General features: G+C 46.8%; 1 pseudogene; it reads right to left on the reverse strand.

Moving 5' to 3' along the window:
* Window positions 1-1,329: 1,329 nt before the first annotated feature.
* On the reverse strand, window positions 1,330-1,767 carry LOC119448505 (SUMO-conjugating enzyme UBC9-like; annotated as a pseudogene).
* Between the last annotated feature and the right edge of the window lie 9,610 nt (window positions 1,768-11,377).

Consider the following 11,377-nt stretch of genomic DNA (forward strand, 5'->3'; position numbering starts at 1 on the left):
AGTGGAAAAACATTTTACAGCACGTGCCTCTCAGTCCTTGATTTCAAGGACCTCTTGAGGCAATAGTGCTATTGCATATACTTTATTATGTCACCGCTTTGTAATGAAACCTTTACGCTCATAGCTCACATCATTAGTCTTTGTCATTATTTTAACACTCATATATTTTACGCAATTTATAGCGATTTGTTTTAGGCCTCTTTACAGCCACCTTTTGTGTACCATTTGCATCCTACTGTCCACTCCATCTATAATACATTCAGAACCCATCACCATGTGTCATGGCGCTCTTTGGCCATAGCTGGCCCTTGCGCCATTAAACACTACACATCATCATCATCATCATCGCCTGGTAATTGTGCTGGCGGGCATTCACAGATGTTTCGGACGTGGCTCTGGTGATTTGAGCGCTTGTTCGACCCGCCTGGCGCGCCCCATGTCCGGAATCGATCGTGACAGGAACTATAGGTCGCGTTCCTTAATACGCGCCTCAGAATAACTACGAATCTGTGCCACGTGTTTCTGTGCAGCTTCCACAACGGCTTGTATGAGGCTATGAAGTATTGCATAACGACGTTCATGTGTTTCAATCCATCGAGGCTTTTTCGAGAACATCGGCGCCGTGTGTTGCTTTGTCGGTGTTGCTCTGCAGCTGTCACAGTGATGTACGGCTGTTGGAGTGCGTAGCATTCAGTTTTCTTGCTTTCACATGCAGGGTGCATGCGGTTGGATTCATATACTGTTTCCGTTCCTGCTAGTCTCCCGTGGTGTGCGGTTTACTCAGCGACACTTACGAACAATCAGTGCATCGGCACTATGTGGTGCTTCATCATGCAGTCATCCGGGAGGGTATTTTGGTATGCTGCCGTCGCAGGAGAACGCAGCCGGCCCGCCTCGGACGCGGCTTTTTGGCCGCGCCAGCAGGCAGGCATTCTGTCAATTCTATGACAGGCACTACGCGGCGTTCTGCCGCGTAGTGCCTGGGTGAGGACGGGTCTCAGGGACCCAAGGTCCCTACATTTCTCTCTCTCAGCCGCTGCTCTTCATTCATGTGCGGAGGGGGCGGTTGGGTGCAATGTTGATGTACTCGTTTAGCGAGCTGCGGAAGACGACGATCGCCCGAGCAGTGGTACGAGCGTGTTCGCTCGATTACGAGGGACGCCGCCGCTCAGCGCCAGTAACGGGCTCCCAACTATCTAAAATCCCGACCAACTGGAGGCCTAACAGCTTCGTTGTAAAATTATTTTATTTGCAGTAACTTAAAAAACGCAAAAGATATAACTAACGATAAAAGTACGCCGCTGCTTGGTTGGGACAGCATTCTTGCTTTCACTCCGGCGCTGCCATTTGTTTGGCCTATTCTCTGATGCGGCACTCGTATCTTGGGTGTAGATGTTGGACGCCTCGGACTGTGCAGGGTCATTTACGATGTGCTCGTTGAGCAGGTCTTGAATGCCCAACAATATTTCCTTGGTGGTGGTCGCGGCTTTCCAGCCCCTATCCTCGTCTAGTGGGAGCGCGTTGGGTTAGAGCGCAGGGGGCTTGGACGTGCAGGTTGGAGGGGTGGTCTTCTTTGAGGGCCGTCTGCATCTTGTGTTGGCTTCCTTCCCAGGGTGTCCCCTGTTTCCCTGGTGTGGCGCACTCCCACTTCAGCAGGTTGAGCGCGCTGTCCGGGTTCTTTGACGGTCGAGCAGCGAGCCCAAGCGGGTGGTCTTTTCGCCGGGCTTTTCGCTCTTCCGAGGGCCGAGTTGTGGCTGTACCAGACATCGCATCAAAATATATAGGCAGCGCCTCCTCTATATTAAAAAATCTAAGCCAGGTTATTAAGCATGGAGCTGATAGTGATGGTCATGGTGGTCCTGCCCTTTGTATCGGGTCGCCGTAGTTGGCCGTGTCCAAACCAGCGTGACCACACAAAAAATGAAAGGAAAAAAAAACGCGGAAACACATTTTCGTGAACTTCAGAAACAAAAAAAAGTTCGCACAGTCATCGGCGCAGCGCTCCATGCTGCCACCCATAGTTTCTCACTGTAACACTTAGAGGGTAATCTGGCTCCACCGCCTATGCGAGGTTTTTAAAGGGCGATGTGCCGTCATGGGAATTACGGGATATGTGTCTTCGAGGCTTCGTCTAAAACGTGGATATGGCTATACAAATAACGCGTTCTTAAACTGAAATCTACATAAAAGGCTGTCATTCACCAATATTACATCTCAATCAAGTTTACTCACCTACAATGCAGAATCCAGCGAAGAAAGGCAAGAACAGACAAGTCGTTCCAAAGCGAGCGAGAATCTTGTGGTCTGCCCTCCAAGTTTAGCGGCCAGCTGATAATTTTTACGTTTCATATAATTGTACATCCAATAATAAGTTCTCAAAATTAGACAATACATTTTCGTGTAATAATAAAGCTAAAGCAGCCTTTTACGTGCTGTTTAGTAGGAAATTAATCATTGTGACAGACGGAACGGTGCTAGCTAGCCAGGTGCGTCTTCAAGGCTTTCTAGTTCTCCGAGAATAATTCCAAGCCGAAGTCACAATATACCGGTTTTCCCAGGGATACCACAGCGCAGCAGCGCCAGTTTGGATATAGCGAGAAACTCTATGGTGCCACCAAAACTCGAGGCGTTTGTGAACAATGAAGGAAGGACACAGTTGCGCTGGTTTCCTAAACTCGTGCAGAAGGGTTCCCTGGATTTCTCTAGATTTGGGCAAAATGCACTTATTTGCCCTATTGAAAAAAATGTGAACGAGAATGTACGAGAAATAGTGTCGGCGATTATTGCTCCGTAGACTGTGCGAGAAACTCGTTCAGTCTGCGTGAACTCGTTGAGTCTACGAGAACCTCGTACAGTCTACGCAGCAATAATCGCGTACATTTCTCGAACACATGTGTACGAGATCGCGTTCTTGTCACTGAACGAGATTCTCGTACATTATGAACGAGTTCGTTTCTACGAGCTGAGTGCGTACAAGATGATGAGCTTGTACGACCTGCGAGAGTATGCACCCTGAAAAAGATAGGCACCTCATATTCATATTTATTATAATAATGCAAATACAATTCTTGTAAATACAAGTGTTCATGCATGAACACTTGTGCTGACCTTACTGCAGTGTTGTGTCGCTGTAATGGTTTGTTCAGAAATCTACAGAAAGAGTTAGGTTGAGGTGAAAAAAATGTCAGGTGAGGTAATGGTTTGTACTTGTTAATAAACAAGTACACGTTACACAGGTTCTTCAGCACACCTATTCAAGCTTACATTAATAGCGAAGTCCTCCGATTTTAAGCAAGAGCACGTCATACATCTCGCAAGCGTTGTTTATCTGACCTTGTAATGGTACTTCAATACACCCAGTCTGTTGACAGAAGACCACTGGAATGTGTTGCTAGACTGAGAGCTTGCCGCGCACCTGAAAAAGTAAACAAAAGCCAACAGCCTTTTTCACACATGCAATAAGATAACACATAGGCAAAAGCAGTTTAGCTGACATTCACACAGGTAAGAATGCTTTAGCATTCAGAACATGCGATACTGAACAAAATTTATTAAAATTAAGTGGTTTCCTGCAATGCTTATGACTCCTAAGGAAACGTGCATTATAGTGCGGTAGAATAACCTGTCACATTAGCAGATGACTGAAACAAGTGTTATTACAGTAAAAAAAGACATCATTTGAGTAATAATAATTACTAGTACTGAAGCAACCTAAGTAACATGCATAAAATCTACTTTTAGAGAGCAGCATCAACAGGTCGAGCTAATTAAATTACTTGGAAACTGCTATTCTGCCAGCAAAACTAAAAATCGTGGTGGCGTAGTGGCTTTGGCATTGCACTGCTAAGCCGAATGGCACAGAATAAAATCCCATGCACAACGGCCACATTTTGATGGCAGCAAAGTGCAACAACACCCCCATAAGGTGCATTGGGCACATACCCCCGGTGTTCAAAGTTAATCCAGAGTTCCCCACTACAGTGTCCCCCATAATCATACTCAAGGGCCAAGTATGGCCAAAGAGCGCCATGCCAGTGTTTGTGAGTTTGCAGTGGAGTGATGAATTCTGAGAAATAGATGAGGCCTGGCTGTAAAGGGGCCTAAAAATAATCGCTGTAAAGTGCGTCAAATATACATGTACTAAAATCATGGCAATGACTAATGAGGTGTACTATGCATTGAAGAATGCATTGAGAAAGAATGACACGATATTTAAAATATTAAAGATGCAGTAATTGGCAAGAAGCACAACTGCCTAGACAGAGCCTTTGAACCACAAGGGCCTGGAGGCATGTGCTATAAAAAAACTATCACAGCGGCATCCTCTAGAGAGGGGATGCGCTACGAATTTATTGGACTAATAACATGTAGCACAACATCGCTCAAAAAGCCAAGGATTAGATTGCATTGGCATTAAAAAGTGGTTCTTCACCAATAAACATCCTGGGATGAAGAGGGATATGATAGCGGTATGCTACAGGAAAATGTTTTCTTCTCTCCGGTTCGGCTTCCCGACACTCCAGCAGGACGTGGAGGACGGTCAGCCTCTCACCACATCTACCACAGGTTGGTGGTTCATCACCAGTAAGCAAAAAATTGTGGGTGCCGTACGTGTGTCCTATTCTGAGACGGTAGAATATGACGTCAATTCGTCGTGTTTTCGTAGCTGAGGGCCGGAAACCTAACTGTGGTTTAATCATGTGAAGTTTATTGTTTCAGCGTCCCACAAGCGTTGCCAGTGGCTTCGCAGTTTCTTTCGCAAGAAAGGTTTCAAGTCTGTTGCAGGAACAGCTACAGTATGATTACTAGTGTGTGATGTCGCTGATGTGGCCATTTGGTCTGCTTGCACATTACCCTCAATGCCTCTATGGCCCGGCACCCAGCATATTATTACATGCTGGTTTGCTACATACGCTCTGCATAGGGCGGAATAAAGCTCAATGAGTACAGGATTTTTGTGCTTGCAGAGTGACATCAGGACTTTCACAACGCTTAGAGAGTCTGTAAATATAACTGTTTTTTGAAGATTTGTTTTCGTTATATGATCCACAGCCGACAATAGTGCATAGGCCTCAGCCGTAAAGATACTTGTTTGCGGGTGGAGTACACCGGATTCCGATAAAGATGGGCCGACGGCTGCATAAGAAACCCCGGCATGTGATCTAGAAGCGTCTGTGTAAAACTCTGTACACGAGTACTTGGATTGAAGCTCTAGGAAATGCATTTTAATCTGTGCCTCTGGAGCGTATTTCGTGACCTCTACGAACGATGTGTCACACTCTATGATCTGCCACTGCCACGGCGGTAACAGTTTAGCAGGAGACATAGGTCGATGTTCAAGCAATGGAACATCCATTTGCTCACTAAGATTCCTTACACGTAATGAGAACGGTTTTCTCGCTGCAGGTCGGTTATGGAAGAGTGTAGCAGCGGTCATATCGTTTATGGTGGAATAAGAAGAATGTTCATTGTTTGCTTGTACTGTCTGAAAATACGTGAAACTGCTATATGAACGCTGCAGATGGAGTGACCACTGGTTCGACTCTACATAGAGGCTCTGGATCGGGCTTGTTCGGGAAGCACCGGTTGCGAGGCGGATACCTAAATGGTGAACGGGGTCTAGTATTTTTAATGCACTTGGCGTTGCAGAGTTATAAATTATAGCTCCGTAATCAAGGCGTGAGCGGACAAGACTGTTGTACAAGTTTAGGAGGCATTTTCGATCACTACCCCATGTTGTGTGCGAGAGAATTTCCAAAAAGGTTCATAGTCTTCAGATATTTAAGATGGGGGATGAAGGTAAGCTTAGAGTCCAGAATTAAGCCCAGGAATTTATGTTCACTGCTCATGGATAGTTCCTCTCGATTGATCGTGAGATTTGTCACCGGTGTCACGCCTCTTTTGTTTGAGAAAAGAATGCATGTACTTTTCTGTGCGTTTATTTTGAACCCATTTACATCCGCCCATTTAGACAATTTATGTAATCCAAGCTGCACCTGTCGTTCACAGATAGCGATGTTACATGATTTGAAACCTATCTTTCCCCGCAGGGGCGTCTGCGTCAGCAGGCGTTTGGTGAGTTGCGCCACCACGTACCCGAGCACATGAGGCTTGGACCCTCCCGCGTGTCGCCGTGCGTGGCTTAGCCGTGTCCGGTGAAAAGGGGATCCTGGGAGTTGAGCCGAAGCCGGGTGTTTGGACCTTTATGGCCCCTCGGCAGAGGCAACACACTCCTTTGGCCTCTGCTTCACGTAGACGGCACCCCTGGGCTGACCCACCCAGGGAAAATCGGCAGTTGCTTTTTCCTATCCTCCTCTTAAATCTTCGTCTTTCTCTCTCACTTTCAATCTATCCTGTCTTCTTCTCTCTTCTATTTACTTCCGATCTTCTGGGCAGCGAGGGTTAACCTTGTGTGCGATAACCAACCTTGGTTATACATATTGGGTTATTTGCTCGGTATACATACCGCCACATTACCGCTTACACAAACACGAATTTCAGTCCTTGATAGACGAATTGCCAGAGCCCTATCTTCTTCTTGGCGATCTCAATGCACACAACAACCTGTGGGGCGACGCTCGCATCGATGCGCGAGGCCGTCTAATTCAAGATTTTCTTTTCTCATCCGGTGCTTGTCTGCTTAACAAAAAAGAACCTACATATTATTGTCTTTCAAACAAAACATTTTCCTCTATAGACCTCAGCATAGCTTCTCCATCCATATTGCCTGAACTTGAATGGGAAGTTATAAAAAACCCTTACGGGAGCGACCATTTCCCAATACTGCTGAGAGCACCAAGACAATACGAATCGCCACCACATGCTCCTCGGTGGAAGGTCAATGCAGCGGACTGGGATAAATTCCAAACACTTACCAGTAAGCTCTCGTGGGGTGACATTTCATCGCACGGAATTGACGGTGCCATCGAGTATTTGACTAATTTCATAATTGACGCAGCTTCTAAGTGTATTCCCCAAACAAGTGGACTTTCTAGCAAACGCCGTGTTCCTTGGTGGAATGAACAATGCCGGAACGCACGTAGGCAGCAGAACAAAGCATGGAGGCAGCTTCGCGAATATCCTACTGCTGAAAACCTTGCCAGTTTCAAGAAAATCAAGTCCCAAGGTAGGAGAACACGCAGACAAGCCAGGAGAGACAGCTGGCAAACATTTTTATCAAGTATCAACTCGTACACGGATGAGGCCAAGTTTTGGAACAGGGTGAATAGAGTAAGAGGACGACAAACACATCCGCCTCCCCTGGTACACACGCAGGGAGACAGCCTGGAGGACCAAGCGAACCATCTGGGTGCACATTTTGAACATGTGTGCAGTTCATCACACTATTCTCCAGCGTTTAAACAATACAAATCAGTAACAGAAAAACAAAAACTGGACCGAAAGAGCACCGGAAACGAGCCATATAACCTACCTTTCTCCCTAGCAGAGCTGCATGCATCACTCACCTGTTGCAACCAATCTGCCCCAGGCCCTGACCGTATACTATATGACATGTTGAAAAACCTACCCTCTGAAACGAAGAAAACCCTTCTCTGTCTCTATAACTCTATATGGACCTCCGGCGAGATCCCCTCTGCCTGGAAAGAGGCCATAGTGATCCCTATCCTGAAGCAGGGCAAGGATCCATCGTCCGTATCGAGTTACCGGCCCATAGCTCTAACAAGCTGCCTCTGCAAAGCTTTCGAGAAAATGATAAACCGTCGTCTGATACATTTCCTAGAATCAAACAAGCTGCTTGACCCATACCAGTGCGGTTTTCGCGAAGGTCGATCCACCATTGACCATCTGATACGTATTGAGGCACAGATACGTGAAGCTTTTGTTCACAAACAATTCTTCCTTTCTGTTTTCCTCGATATGGAAAAAGCATACGACACCACGTGGCGGTTCGGAATACTGAGAGACCTCTCCCACTTTGGTATACGTGGTAATATGTTAAATGTGATTGAAAGTTATCTGCTGAATCGTACATTCCGTGTTCGAGTTGGCAATGCATTATCACGGCCTTTCGTGCAGGAAACCGGAGTGCCACAGGGTGGGGTGCTCAGTTGCACTCTCTTCATTATAAAAATGAATTCCTTGCGTCTATGCATCCCACGCAACATGTTTTATTCAACGTACGTCGATGATATACAGATTGGATTTAAATCATGCAACCTTGCAATCTGTGAGCGGCAGGTTCAACTTGGTCTGAACAAGGTGGCTAAATGGGCAGACGAGAATGGGTTCTGCCTAAATCCACAAAAGAGCGCCTGCGTCCTTTTTTCTAGAAAGAGAGGACTGTACCCCGACCCCGACATTGACCTACAAGGACAGCGTCTACCTGTAAAAACGGAACATAAATTCTTAGGCATAATTCTTGACACTAAGCTAACATTCATACCACACCTAAAACATCTAAGAAACAAGTGCATGAAAACAATGAATATTTTAAAAGTGTTGTCACGCACTACATGGGGTAGTGACAGAAAGTGTCTGTTAAAGTTGTATAAAAGCCTCATACGAACACGCCTAGACTACGGGGCCATAATTTACCAGTCAGCCACCCCAACCGCGTTGAAGATGCTGGACCCCATCCACCATCTAGGTATGTCTACAGGTGCCTTTAGGACAAGCCCTGTAGAAAGCCTTTACGTGGAATCCAATGAGTGGTCCCTCCACTTCCAGAGGACCTACACAGCTTTCATGTATTTTCTTAGAGTGAATGCAAACAGTGAACATCCCTCATATTCCACCGTAAATGATTTGTCCAGCTCCCACCTCTTTTATAACCGACCTGCAGTAAGAGAGCCCTTCTCGTTGCGTGTGAGAAGTCTGGCTGAGGAAATGGATGTCCCACTCTTTGAACATCGTCTAATGACACCCACTATACAGGTCTCACCGTGGCAGTGGCAGATTGTCGACTGTGATTTGTCCTTTTTACATGTTTCGAAGCACGCCCCGGTTGCACACATTCGAATGCATTTCCTCGAACTGCAGCATAAATACTCCTGTCCGGAATTTTACACCGATGCATCAAAGTCTCATGCTGGCGTCTCTTATGCAGCGGTTGGCCCATCATTTTCAGATGCCGACGCGCTGCACCCCCAAACGAGCATTTTCACAGCAGAGGCTTGTGCAATACTGTCGGCTCTTAAACATATCAAAGAATCGAAAATACCAAAAGCAATTATCTACACAGACTCGCTGAGCGTAGTAAAAGCTTTAAAATCTCTTAAAAGGCACAAAAATCCAGTAATAGTATCGCTTTATTCATTAATATGTAATATATATGCGTCTGGGCAGCATGTTGTGGTGTGCTGGGTGCCAGGACACCGAGACATCGAGGGAAATGTACTGGCAGACCAGATTGCCACATCCATCGACGCAAAAGCTGGAAACACATCCATGCCCGTCCCTGTTCCCGATATGAAGCCATATCTACGCAAGAGACTTCGAGCCCACTGGCAACGTTTGTGGGACGCCCAGAGTCTAAACAAACTTCATTTAATTAAGCCTCGCTTAGGGAACTGGCCATCCACCACGAAATCTAGAAGAAATGATGTCCTATTCTGTAGGCTCAGAATAGGACACACTTACGGCACGCACAATTACTTGTTGTCTGGAGGCGAACCCCCGACCTGTACTAGATGTGGGGAGGTACTCACTGTACTTCACATCCTAGTGCAGTGTCCCCTAATAGAACCTGAAAGAAAGAAACACTTTGTTCAAGCCTATAGAGAGAACATACCCCTTCACCCAGCGATGTTTTTAGCTAATGACCCGGTATTTCAGCACGACTCAGTTTTAGTCCTTTTTAAACGACATCGACATTTTGCAAGTTCTTCGCCCGAGAGATTCGTAGCAGGGTCCTCTTTCAGATGACGCTGCTGCGACAGCATTTTGAAATGCACTCTCCTCCAGACTCTTGCTTCTAAGGGTCTCTGTGAGGCAGTAGTGCCTTGTATCGCTTACAGCTTTTTATGCTATATTCATTGTGCCCCTATCACGTCATTGTCATGATTTTATTAATTTTGTCTAGTTTTACGCACCTTTAGTGCGCAGGATTTTAGGCCCCTTTACAGCCACCCTACACCTACCCACTGTCATTGATCATACCATTGCTCACTCACTACACCACGTCTTGGCGCTCTTTGGCCATAGCTGGCCCTTGCGCCAGAAAACAACATATATCATATATACATATTGGGTTATAGTGGCTGTGTACTGCTGGCCCTGGCAGGCTTTGTGTACACAGAATCTTGCCGCGTCCCCTTGTTGGGCTCCGTGGTGGGCGGCTGGCAGAGCTGCCGAAAATAAATACATTTATGGCTTTAAGCTCATTCCCAAAGTTGCCTGATCGCTCTCTTTTGAAAAGAGGGCGCACCGATGAACCTTTAAACTTTTTCGCCAAGAGCAAAGAGATCTTCCCACGTTTCCACGTGATCCATGCTGAATCCCCCAAAAGACTCTAAGAACCCTACCTTCTTTTGTTGTCGCGAATTGCCTCACCGACATTCTGGGCCCAGGATACAAAATTACTAAAATGGCCAGTGGCGACCTTCTCCTTGAAGTGCGTGACAAAATCCAACATGACAAACTGACATATCTTGTTTCATTTGGTGACACTCAAATCTCAGTAAACCCTCATCGTTCCCTCAACAGCACACGAGGTGTAGTTTCAGAACAGGACCTACTGGAATTGACAGAGGCAGAGCTCCTAGAGGGCTGGAAGGCTAAACGCGTAACAAATGTACAGAGAATTAAGATCCGGCGAGACGATAAGGAAATTCCGACAAAACACCTGATTCTCACTTTTTGTACCAGCACACTCCCCGAACAAATTGAAACAGGCTACATCAAACTCAATGTCAGACCCTATATACCAAATCCCCGACGCTGTTTTAAGTGCCAAAGATTCGGTCACGGCTCTCAGAGCTGCCGCGGCCGTACCACCTGTGCAAAGTGTGCGTCGCATGACCACCCCGCGGACAACTGCAACGACCCACCCCACTGTGCAAACTGTGAGGGTGAACACCCGGCATATTCACGCTCCTGTCCCACATGGAAAAAAGAAAAAGAAATTATAACGCTCAAAGTAAAACAAAACATCTCCTTCAAAGAAGCACGAAAACGCCTCTCATTTGTGGGGCCTTCTTTCTCCGAAGTGGCACGGCAGGGGGCACTGCCACAACGATTCTCGGCGGCCGTTCGGACCACGCAGAGTGGACCGGCGTTAGCGCCACCCGCCCCCACTGCGGTATCAGCTAGTGCTGTTCCGCCAGCTAGCAAGCAGAGCCAGCAGCCCTCCGGGCCTGCGGGCTCTAGGACTTCTGGGGCCTCTGCTCGCGCAGAGAAGCCCGAATCACCCGCGAGC

Source organism: Dermacentor silvarum, chromosome 4 (assembly GCF_013339745.2).
Source record: "Dermacentor silvarum isolate Dsil-2018 chromosome 4, BIME_Dsil_1.4, whole genome shotgun sequence".
NCBI classification, from domain to species: Eukaryota; Metazoa; Arthropoda; class Arachnida; order Ixodida; family Ixodidae; genus Dermacentor; species Dermacentor silvarum.